Source organism: Choloepus didactylus, chromosome 10 (genome assembly GCF_015220235.1).
Source record: "Choloepus didactylus isolate mChoDid1 chromosome 10, mChoDid1.pri, whole genome shotgun sequence".
Lineage (NCBI taxonomy): Eukaryota > Metazoa > Chordata > Mammalia > Pilosa > Megalonychidae > Choloepus > Choloepus didactylus.
Genome location: NC_051316.1, coordinates 14,272,390 through 14,284,390, shown reverse-complemented (window position 1 = coordinate 14,284,390; position 12,001 = coordinate 14,272,390). Strand labels below are relative to the sequence as shown.

The following is a 12,001-nucleotide window of genomic DNA, read 5'->3' as shown; positions in this document are numbered from 1 at the left end:
CAGAAGGGAAAGAGGTGAGGATGGGTGCTAGTCAAAGTAGATTATTTGGTGTCAGGAATTTATGGGACTTTGTGCTTGATGGCTTCTATTTCTCCTTTAAATTAAAAGTCAATACAGTAGTACATTGCTGAGAATGGGTGGTCATCGACGTGTCAGAAGGTGAAAGCACTTGAAAATAATCACTGTAGAGTGATCAACTGTGAATTGACCAGACAATCATGCCAAGATTGTCCAGAAATTTTGGTGTCCATTTGAGGTTGGTGACCATGAAATTATAGGATAAGCAATTGGTCCTCTATTTGATGTGCACTAGCTACTTTGGTACAGGAATGGCGATGAAAAAATGAGTTCATCCAGAGTGCCATAAAAGACAGAAGTTTAAGTAAGTTTGTGGAGGAACCACTGAATCTTAAGTTGCATAAGAGGAAGCTGAAGTTAGAAGAGGGCTGATGAAAAACAAGAAAAAATACAGAGGGATATGAAGAGACATAAGAAGATGCAATCATAGTGAATTATTTTATTGGGCTAGGTAATAACTCAGACCATGCCTTTTAATAAAATCAACTAAAATACTGGATAAAATACCTTTAAAATCTTCATAAACCATCGAATAGCTAACCAGATAGTTAGAAAAGACTAGGACAAAATCTAGTAAACATGAGATCCAAAGAAAAAGTAGAATAATAACATCAATTTTGCCCTGAGGACATTTACCAGATGAAGGGACCTGGAGCTATGATTTTCATGACATCACAGAGGAGAGGACCAGAGCCCGATGAACAAAGAGATTATAGTAATAGAATATCCCCGCATCAAAATGGAAACTCAAAGTACTAAATACTGAGGAAGGATAATAAGGGAATATTATTTATGCCAATAAATTTTAAAATGTAGATGAAATAAAACATTAAAAACCATAACTTTATAAGACTGGCACATGAAAATACATAATATTTTTATAATCCTACTTCTATCTATTAAAGACATAGCAATTTTTAACTTAAAGCGTCTCACAAAGACATTCTTCTGGAAAATGGAAAATGGACACTCTTCCCATTTGTTTTATGAGAAGAGCAAACTGTTTTAACACAACCTGATAAGGACATTACCAGAAAGGAAAATTTATTCAATAAAAATTCTAGAAGATAACATAGAAAAGTGTCTTCATGACTTTGGTGTAAAGCAATACTTTTATTCTAAATAAAAATAAATATATTTAATTATAATTTTGTGGTTCAAATATATAATTTCCCATCAAAATTTTATGAAAGCACAGTCATTAGAGTCTAACCAGCCAAAATACTTAATCAGCACTTTAATATGCTATTTTCATAAAAGGTAAACATTAAGAAAAGAAATTTAATTTGAATCTAAAAGAGTCAAAATACTTTTTAAAGTTTATTTCAGTATTCCAAGTAATACACTTTTCAAAAACTATGCTCAAATTAATGCCTGAGACATGAATATTTTCAAAATCTAAGAATTTAATGGTATTCAGTATATTCTAGGCTCTTGGCAGGGAAATGTATTTAAAATTTAAATAAGTTTTAGAACAAATGAGATTTTCATTCATAGTGGCAGCATCAATTGTCTACAATAGAATTTTTTGGATCATAAATATATTTAAATACATATTAGGCATCCACAATGCAAAGTTTTACTCTACTAAGCTATTGAATCAATGTAACTATGTGTCATATTTTACTACATGTTGTAAAATAAATGCAAAGCTATTATATCTAACTACACTCAAGTTAAATAACTGTACATTGCTTTTGAAATACAATCACTAGGAAAAGCTATGAACACTCCAATCTCCAGCCAAAAAAATATACTTTGAATCAACATCAATAATTTCAAGAGAGCATTAAGTTCATCTGTTTACTACCCTGTGCTCAAATGACCATTTCTTTAGAAAATTGTGTTGTCAATCTTATTAATTTTAATTATCATTATATATCTAATTGGGTTTTAATTTGTATATCTCTAATGATTAAAGATATTGCATATCTTCTCAATGCCTTTTGGTAATTTATATATCTTCTTTTGTGATGTGGTCTGTTCAAATCTTGAGCCTATCTTACACTGTATGTGTGTGTTGATTTTATTGTCTTTTGGGTTTTTCTGGTCTTCTTAATGAATTGAAAGAGTTTTTATATATTCTATGTATACATTTTTTATTAACATAAATGTATTTCAAAATTTCCCATACTCTCAACCTCTCTCCCTCCCCCAGCACTTGTCATTTTCTTAATAATGTTTACGAATTACAAAAGTTTTTAATTTTGAAGAAGTCCAATTTATCACCTTTTTTTCTTTTATACTTCATACATTTGGGATCCTACTTAAGAAATATTTGCCAAAAGCCATGGTCACTAAAATTTTCTCCTAAGTTTTCTTCTAGAATTTTTATAGTTTTATGTTTTACATTTCATAAATGTATACACTGTATATTTTTCCATGTAATTTTTGTAAGTAGTATGAAGTAAGAGTTGAGATTCATTTTTTGGCATATGGATATCCAATTATACTATTTCTATTTGCTGAAAAGATTATCCTTTCCTCCACTGAATTGCTTCAGCACCTACAGAGAAAATAAACTGATCAGGTGTGTGGGTGTCTGTTTCTGTACTATCTGTTCTGTTGATTAATCTATATATTTATCTTGACACTAATATGACACTGTTTGATTAATGTTGGTTTTATTAACTCTTGAAGTTAGGTAGGGTAAATCCATTTTGTTTGTTCTGTTTTAATTGTTTTGTCTACTACTTGTTCTTTGGCTTTCCATAAATTTCCAGAATCACTTGTCATTTTCTGTGAAACACCTGCTGCAATTCTGATGGGGGATAGAATCTATAGATCAATTGGGGAGAAATTATATCCTTAAAATAGTGATATAAAATATTTTAGGATATTTTATATTCTAAAATAGTGAATCTTCTGGTCCATGAAGATGTTCTATCTCTCATTCATTTAGGTCATCTTTAATTCTCTTTTACCATGTTTCCTACTTTGTAGTGTACTCCAACATTTTATTAAATGTACCTATAAGTAGTTCATTTTTATGATTAACTTGTAAATTCAATTGCAATTGTTTGTTGGTAGAATTATAGACATTTAATTGGTGTATATATATTTTTGTGGCATCCTCTAGCCTTGCCTGCCTCGCTTTTTAGTTCTAGTAGATATAGCGGAGATTCCATAAGATATTCCATAAGATATATATGACAATGCCATCTGAAAATACAAATTTATTTGCCCCTTTCTTTCTAATATGTATGAATTTTGATGTTTTTTGCTTGCTATATGGGACTGGCTAGCAAGGCCAAAACCATATTGAATACAAGTGGTGAGAGAGAACATCCAAAGTATCTGCACCATTTGCATTTCCACCAGCAGTGTGACGGTTTCATCTTCACCAGCATTTTTGTTAAAAATTTTTGCATCTTTGTTTCTAAGGGATATTTGTCTGTATATATCTTTTCTTGTAATATCTTCTCTGGCTCTTGTTTGATGGTAATGCTTGCCTTATAGAATGAGTTGGAGAACATTAACTTTTCTATTTGCTGGAATTGTTTGTATAGATCTGGGATTATTTATTTCTGTAATGTTTGGTAAAATTCACCACTGAAGCCATGTTGGCCTGGAGTTTTCTTAAATACCGCAACACAAATAGGCCAACTTTTGCAGAGTTACAACTTCTGTTTCAAGAACCACAGAGTTCTTTACTTTGTAAAATCTGGCACTTTTAATTTTGACCTTCAGAGGAATTCACTGTTGTGAATCCACCTACATTGTTTCAAGAAATTTACAAGTAAAGTCAAAGCAGATCATTGATTTTTGTTAGGAGTTATCAGTTACCCCTCCTGGTGGGCAGCCAAGGCCACTGAAACCAAGTATTTAATTTGCCAACCAACAAGGCATCATTTACACAGGGAAAACTTTGGACATCAGAGGGTTTTTGTAAACACTTTTTAAGTATTTGCAGTCCAAACATATCAATTCCAATTACCCATTTTTACAACAGCTGAGAGCTTCACTCACATCATTTTAACCTTTTATTTCTCTACACTACTACATTCCCAAACTCTATTAGGCATTTTTAAACAGAAACAGAGTCCAAGGAGTTTACACAGGCACTTCAGGAATTACACAACAGCTGCCAGGAGAACATCATATGTCCTCAGGTAGAAGTTCGGGGAATAAGGGAGTGAAAGTGAGGGGACACGAGGGAGCAGTTCCCACCACTAAGAACAATTTTACACTTATTTTTATTTTAAGTGACTTTGCTGGTGATAGCTGGATAGGTAGCAAAAATACTCAACATAATTCTTTAGCTGGAAAATGCTTAGTATAGTCTTCAGTAGCTAGAAAACTGGTTATTATGATCACTTCACTCAAGCAGCCTTTAGTTACTTTAAGCATTAAAAGCCCTTGTTGGGGTTGATCTAATCTCAACACAACAAAAACTTACTCTCAGTTCCCAGAGATTCCCAGGGGAGATAAAGAAGCAAATGGGAGTGGCCTTGGGTAGCTCCTCCGAAGCATCCCATTTTTCAAAGGTAGGCACCAAGAGTATTACTTAAAGCTGAAAAATTAATTAATAAAGTTATAATTAACATTCAATATATAAAAATTAGGAAAGAATATAAAAGGAACTAAAATCAGCGGTTGAAGGCTGGAAAGGAAGTACTGATTTTTGTCATTGATTATATGGTAGAAATTACTAGATACTATTTAAACCTTGTCCAATAAAACTTGCTCCAGTGATGAGAATTTTCTATCCCTGCACAATACAGTATTCTAGCTACTTACTAAACATAGCTATTCAGAACTTGAAATGTGGCTAGCATGGATGAAGAACTGATTTTTTATTATATATAATCATAATTTACTTTTTTTATTTTGAAATAAATTCAAAGTTATAGGAACAGTTGCAAAAACAACACTAACCCCATACACACAATTCCATCATACCCTGACCCCCCTCCCGATAGCCCAATCCACCAACTTTAACCTGCTGTCACATCGCTATTTCTTTCCCTCCCTCCCTCCCTCCCTCCCTATGTATCATCCATCTGTTGCTCTGCCTTCTGAACATATGAGAGCTAGCTGCTCACACCCTTGAACAAACACTATAATTCACATATACACTTCCCATGAATAAGAACATTCTTTTATGCAATCCCATTAAGTGCAGCTAAGAAGTACAAGAGATTCAACAACGATACAAAGCTTACACTCTATATTTCCTTTTCCTTACGTCTCAACTGTGTCCCTTTGAGCCTCCTGTCCTCCTTCCTCCAATCCCATCCAGGTTCATCCTTGGCATTCAACTGTCATCTATTTAGACTGTCTTTTTTTTTCAATTGTGGAAACATATATACAGCCTAAATCTTCCCATTCCACCCCCTCCCTAGCATTCCATTAGTGGGATTAATCACATTTAGAATGTTGTAATGCTCTTTCCCACCATCCATTACTAGAAATTTCCCTTCACCTCAAACACCAACCCTACACTCCTTTCTTAACTCTCCATTGCCCCTTCCCCCATTTCTCTTTATCCATACTCTACTTTTCATCTCTATGGTTATATTCTCTAATAATTTCTTTGTGTTTACTGTGGGGCTTAAAATCAACCTCTTAAATCCATAACAATCTTGTTTTTCTTTGATACCACCTTCACTTCAACAGGACACATAAACTATGTTCCTATACTCCTCCATTCCCCCACATTTATATAGTTGTCTAAAATTACCTATTTTACGTTGAGTTCAAAACCACTGATTTGTCATTAGAGTTTGTGTATTTTATATCATGTAGGAAGTAAATAGTGGAGCTACAGTTCAAAAATTATTGACTTCTATTTGTATTCCATTGTGTTTGGAGAATGTGCTTTGAGTATATTCAGTTTTATTTTTAATTTATTGAGGCTTGTTTTATGTCCCAGCTTATGGTCCCTTCTGGAGAAAGATCCATGATCACTAGAGAAAAATGAGTGTCCTGGTGATTTGGGATGTAAGGTACTATACATGTCTGTTAAAATTCTCTATATCTCTTTCTCCTTTCTTTGTTTCTCTGTTGGTAGGGCTCCCTTTAGAATCTGAAGTAGGGCAGGTCTTTTATTGGCAAAGTATCTCAGCATTTGTTTGTCTGTGAAAAATTTAAGCTCTCCCTCAAATTTGAAGGAGAGTTTTGCTGGATAAATTATTCTTGGTTGGAAATTTTTCTCTCTCAGAATTTTAAATATGCAATGCCACTGCCTTCTCACCTCCATGGTGGCCGCTGAGTAGTCACAACTTAGTCTTATGTTGTTTCCTTTGTATGTGGTGAATTGCTTTTCTCTTGCTGCTTTCAGAACTTGCTCCTTCTCTTCAGTATTTGAGAGCCTGATCAGAATATGTCTCGGAGTGGGTTTATTTGGATTTATTCTATTTGGAGTTCGCTGGGCATTTATGCTTTGTGTGTTTATATTGTGTAGAAGGTTGGGGAAGTTTTCCCCAACTATTTCTTTGAATACTCTTTCTAGACCTTTACCCTTCTTTTCCCCTTCTGGGACACCGATAAGTCTTAAGTTTGGACATTTTATTTTATCTGTCGTATCCCTGAGATCCATTTTGATTTTTTCAATTTTTTTCTCCATTCTTTCTTTTGTTCTTTCATTTTCTATTCTGTGGACTTCTAGGACACTGAGACATTGTTCAACTTCCTCTAATCTTGTACTGTGAATATCCAGAGTCTTTTTAATTTGGCCAACAGTTTCTTTTATTTCCATAAGATCTTCTATTTTTTTATTTACTCTTGCAATGTCTTCTTTATGCTCTTCTAGGTTCTTCTTTATGTTGCTTATATCCTGGGCCATGGTCTTCTTGATGTCCTTTAAATCCTTTGCCATGTTTTCATTCCTTGACTGTAATTCTTTGATTAATTCTGCCAAGTACTGAGTCTCTTCCGATATCTTGATTTGTGTGTTTGGAGTTGGATTCTCCATATCATCTGGTTTTATCATATGCATTAAGATTTTCTGTTGTTTTTGGCCTCTTGGCATTTGTTTTGCTTGATAGGGTTCTTTCAAGTTGTAAAAAAAAAGAATATCAATCTAATTTTTCAGAAACACAGTTTGGTGGTGTACACTTTCTCTAATCACCAGCAGATGGCGTCTGTTAGTCACCTATACCCCTCAAGTCAGTTCTCAACCTTGTTCCTGCAGTGTGTGGGGAGATTCTTGTGGGGTTCAGTTGGAGAACTCAGTTTGGGTGTGTTGCTGGAGCCATCTGCCCTGCATGTGGAGCGTGTGTAGGGGTGGCCAGGGAGGAAGGACAGCTTTAATATTCAAATCCCCCAGGTTCCTGGAGATTCAAGGCCACCACAAGAGTCTAAGCCTTCATTTCAGTTCAGCCCCAGACCCTCTCTCTCGCTGTCCCACAAACCACTGGACTTGGCATAGCATCCCTGGGTTCTCTGAGCTGGTCCCCCCTCCCAGCCGTGATCCTCCAGGAGCTCAGCCGAGGGAATGCCATGCTACATCACCAGTGTGTGCCATCCCTCAAGGGAAGCCCCAGGCTGCTGGGCCGTGCAGCGGCACTCTCAGTCTGAAGCAAAGATGGCCGAATGGGGTGTCTCAATCCCCCCGTCCTCACACAGTTCCTCCTTCCCAGCTCTCGGACAACTGGCAGGGCTCTGGGCTGTGGGCATGGCCCTGGGCAGGAGTTTATCCAGCCCTCTGGGGAGCCAGCTGTGAGCCGTGGGGTTTCTTTCAGCTTTTGGCTCTTCCCTCCATTCCCCCGGCCCCGAGGGTATCTGCAGCAGACTAGCCTCCGGGCCAGACACTGAGAGGCTGGCCCAGCCCCCTCTTGCTGTGTTTTACTGCATGGTTCCCACTCCTACAACTGCAGCCACTCCTGGGTTTTTCCCTTTTTTTTTTTTTTTAAAAGAGCCAGTCAGTCTCCAAATGCCAAGCCCTGACTTCCCCACAATGCTGCACAGCTGCAGGTCTTCCAGCCAGCTTACTCACTCGTTTCAGAATGCAGACTCCCAGTTTCACCAAATATACAGCCCCTGTGATACTAGCAGAGCTCTTCCAGCTGGCGCATCGCTGTAACTGGTATTCTGGGTCACTTTCTGGTTTTTATCTAGTGTTTTCCATGGAGGTGTTTTTTTGCCCTGTCTCACCTAGCCACCATCTTAGTTTCTCCAATCATAATTTACATTTAAATCTTATTATATATAATCATAATTTACATTTAAATATGTGATTAGAATAACACAGGTCTAAATAAATAGATGATTGTGGAAATTACAGAAGATTATAGTTTACAACTGTCAAGAACTTTGAAAGGTGTAAAATTTTCCCTAACCTGTAATCTGAAAGGTTAGCTTGCCATAGTTTCATGGATGCAGGTAGAAGACTTGAGGCTTCTGGGTCAGATACAAAGGACTTCATTGCTCACAGCAATAATAATAGCATTTTCTTGTGTTGTAGATGGAATCCAGGGAAACTTTGTGAGACATTTTGAGTACAAGATTATTTTTGGAATGCAACATATAAAGGGAGCAAAATAGCCTGTCCAGCCTGGAGCAGACAAGACTTTGGATTTGATTAACACCTAATATGCAGGCAGTTGATTTAAACCTTGTTTATTAGAATTCTATTTATAAATTCTTTTATCTGTTTGTACCAAAGGCAGTGGGCTCATGGTCAACTTAAGTTTTTAGGATAGGTCTGACATTGTTGTGTGGAATATGGGTAGTAGCTAGATAATAACAGTCAATAATGCACAAGCATTTTTATGATAAATAAATATAAATGCTTTTCTAAGGTTTTCAGAACTCATAGAAACTAGATATGTTGAAAAGTAGATGGAAAGCAGAATTAAGGACTGGTCAAGGGAACAACTGATATTTGGGATTAAAATGAGTGAGCAGATTGAAAAGAGAAAACACTAAAATTTGATGGTGAGGAGCTTTACTGTTAAACAATGCTTATATAACAAAGACACCATCTGTGAAGGCGGCACATAATATTAGACCTTAATTTTAGATGTTACACCACACCTAGCAATTCAGTCCTTGCTTTATCTTAAACTTGAAAAAAAGACTGACCTAAAGAGGACTGAGTAGCCAACCATTATGCTTTAATTAACACTTTAGCTTATGTTTGAAGACAAATCCTTTACTTTTGCCTTTGCCATTCTGTGGCAGTAACATCTTTCTGTTTGCTAGTTCTGGAATGTGAATCTATTTCTAAAACAGCATCATTAGCATAAAAGAAGGGCAAAATACTTGAGCACTTCTCCCCTTCCCTCAGCACCCATAATAGCTACATTGAAAATCGAACATTGAGTTAGGTATTTTCCTGTAAAAAAGGTAAAATACCATCACTTGGCATCATATAGTAAGATATTCTAAATAAACTAACCTACCAGAGGTAACTATAACATATAGCCTTACAATTTACTCCATTAAAATGGACCTGGTAAGAGAATGTGTTTCAGATAAAACATTATTTTTTTTTTTTTTTTGGCTGGGAGAATAATCATTTTAATCTATATAAGCATAATTCATACCCAAACTATGTTTTACCAGAGATTTTTCTTTCATAATATTTTTTAATTTTAATTTTTTTCTTGAGCTCTGCACTCCGGCACAAAGCAACCTACCCTTTTAATGGGCCCAAAGAGCATAAACAATCTAATTCTGTGATACCTACATTAAAACAAAGTACAATATATAATCAACATTATATCACAAAGAATTGTCAAGCACTTCATAAAAGTCTAAAAAGAATTAAGCTATTTTATATTTAATATATAAGAGACTGTTGTCGAAAAGCAAAGCATTTACATCTTCTCATACCCTAATGTATTTTTTACAAGCCTTTAAGAATCCACAGTTCTATACATACAGTTTTTCATCAATGAGGCCAGATAAAATTTCTTTTGCTATGCAACTAATTAAAGGCTTTAAATGAGTATTAGGCTGTAAATCAGGTGGAATTTAGTCATAACACTATACAGAGGACCTTCAAATAATCAGCAAAACGATACTTAACATTATTGCTTAGTCTTATAGGATGGTGAATTTCAACCAAATTGATATCTCAATAGTCTTATTTATAATGCCTCCTATACAATTACCTCATACTGCTTGGCAAGTACTATGGATACCGAAATAATATTTTAATTCAATTAACTGTAACTGAATTCCAATTTGTTAATGATGCACATGTTCCTCCTTGCTTGCTACATTACCTTCTAGAAAAAAGTAACCATCCCAAATAGAAAAAAAAAAAAAAAAATGCAGAGCTTTATCTCCTCCTTAAAGATTTTCAAGTACTACAGGAATAAAAATACATGAAAAAATGATTAAAATTTAACATTCCACTTTGCTTTACAAAATATGGGATAAGAGAAAAATATGAAAAAAGAAAAAGTTCCTTAATATTCTTCTGTTCAATATAAATATACTAAGAAGTACTACAACTCTGTTTATGAACTGATTTCCAACTTCTTCAAGTAGAGAATGTAACTACGGTTCCATTAGTGAGGAGAAATGAACAATCAGTCTTATGGAACTCAAAAGGAATATGGGAGACACAAATATATAAAATGACTTTGGTTTTTAAAATCCTACTGTTGACCCTGAAATGCCAGACTTCAACAATAACAAAACAAAAATTTATAGCAGCAAGCCACCAATTCATCACACATTATTAAGAATGCTGATACAAGCAGTGGTTTTTCCTTTCTCCAATCAAGCTGTTGTATCTTCCTTTTGCTTTTCCTGCTTTTTAGTTGCAGGCAGTTCAAGGCTTGCCCACTGCATGGGTTCACCTTTTCTCATGGTGATCTCAATTTTGGTTGCAGTCATAGACACATAACTTCGTTTTACATCAATCACACCCCATAACTTCACATTTTGATGAAATTCTTTCTCTCCTTCAAATACAATGTGCACATTTAACAATGTACTATTTGCTTCTACTCGACTAAGTTCTGGAAGTGAATTTTTAGCATATATTGAAATGGTGATTTCACCCCCAGTCTGATGCCAATCATGTCTACATGAAACAACTTTTTCCCCAGCATCCTTTTTAGTCCACATGTGTTTCCCTGTAGTACAACCCTCTTGGGCTAAAAAAGTATTAAAATCAGAAGTTTTTCTTCTACAACAGCTCCAGTATTTCATCCCTTCATGGAAGATAGGTACTCCAGAATGATACATACAGATTTCTTCTAGACTCTGCAGACCCTGGTATGTCTTTGAACACCCACCATTTTTACATGAGGTCCCAATCTAAATTTCATCACTGTGGTCCTCCTTTTTATCTTCTTCATTCCCCGAAGATAGTTTAAGTTTATCAAGAGCTTGTTTTAGGGAGGCAGATACTTTTAATTCCAAATTTGTCATTGGTTCATCTGGGCTTGGCCTTTTAATTGCTTCTACTGGTTTAGGAGCCTGAATGATGTGCTCCTGAAATTTGGGTTTCAATTCAGCTAGTTCCTTCTTCTCAGTAGTCTTGACTTCAGGCTTGACTGGCTCAGGTGGCTTCTCACTATTATGCCTACCCTTTGTACAGCCTACAATGCTTAAGAAATCAGAAAAATCAGTTCTTCTCTTACAGCAAGACCAACCCTTTAATGCATCATGAAAGACTGGAACACTTGGGTGGTATGTGCAAGCATCATCGGAATTGTTCTCGGGATCGAAGCGCTGGCCGCAGCCCCGGTTGTAGCACAACAGGGCCATGTCTTTCCCCACCGTTATAGTTAAGGCCCAAACACCAGGAACCACAGGAGGATGCGTTTACAACTCCCCTGCCGCAAAACCCAAAACATTATTTTATTCTTGCATTTTACTGTCTTACACATTATGTGAGAAGAGTCATTAATGTTGCCAAATGCATATTAAGAATCCCCATCATTTCAGGGTTTTATCGAACACCTTTGGAAAGCCTTCTGCTACTTTGAAAATGCCAGCTCATTTGCCTAAATAATTC

At 35.7% G+C, this 12,001-nt stretch overlaps 1 long non-coding RNA gene and 1 pseudogene across 1 annotated transcript in view; one reads left to right on the top strand and one right to left on the bottom strand.

Annotated features, from left to right (window-relative positions):
- LOC119505744 overlaps positions 1-12,001 on the top strand; it is a 310,630-nt gene that overhangs the window by 256,628 nt on the left and 42,001 nt on the right. The window lies entirely within an intron of this gene.
- LOC119505741 lies at positions 10,535-11,843 on the bottom strand (annotated as a pseudogene).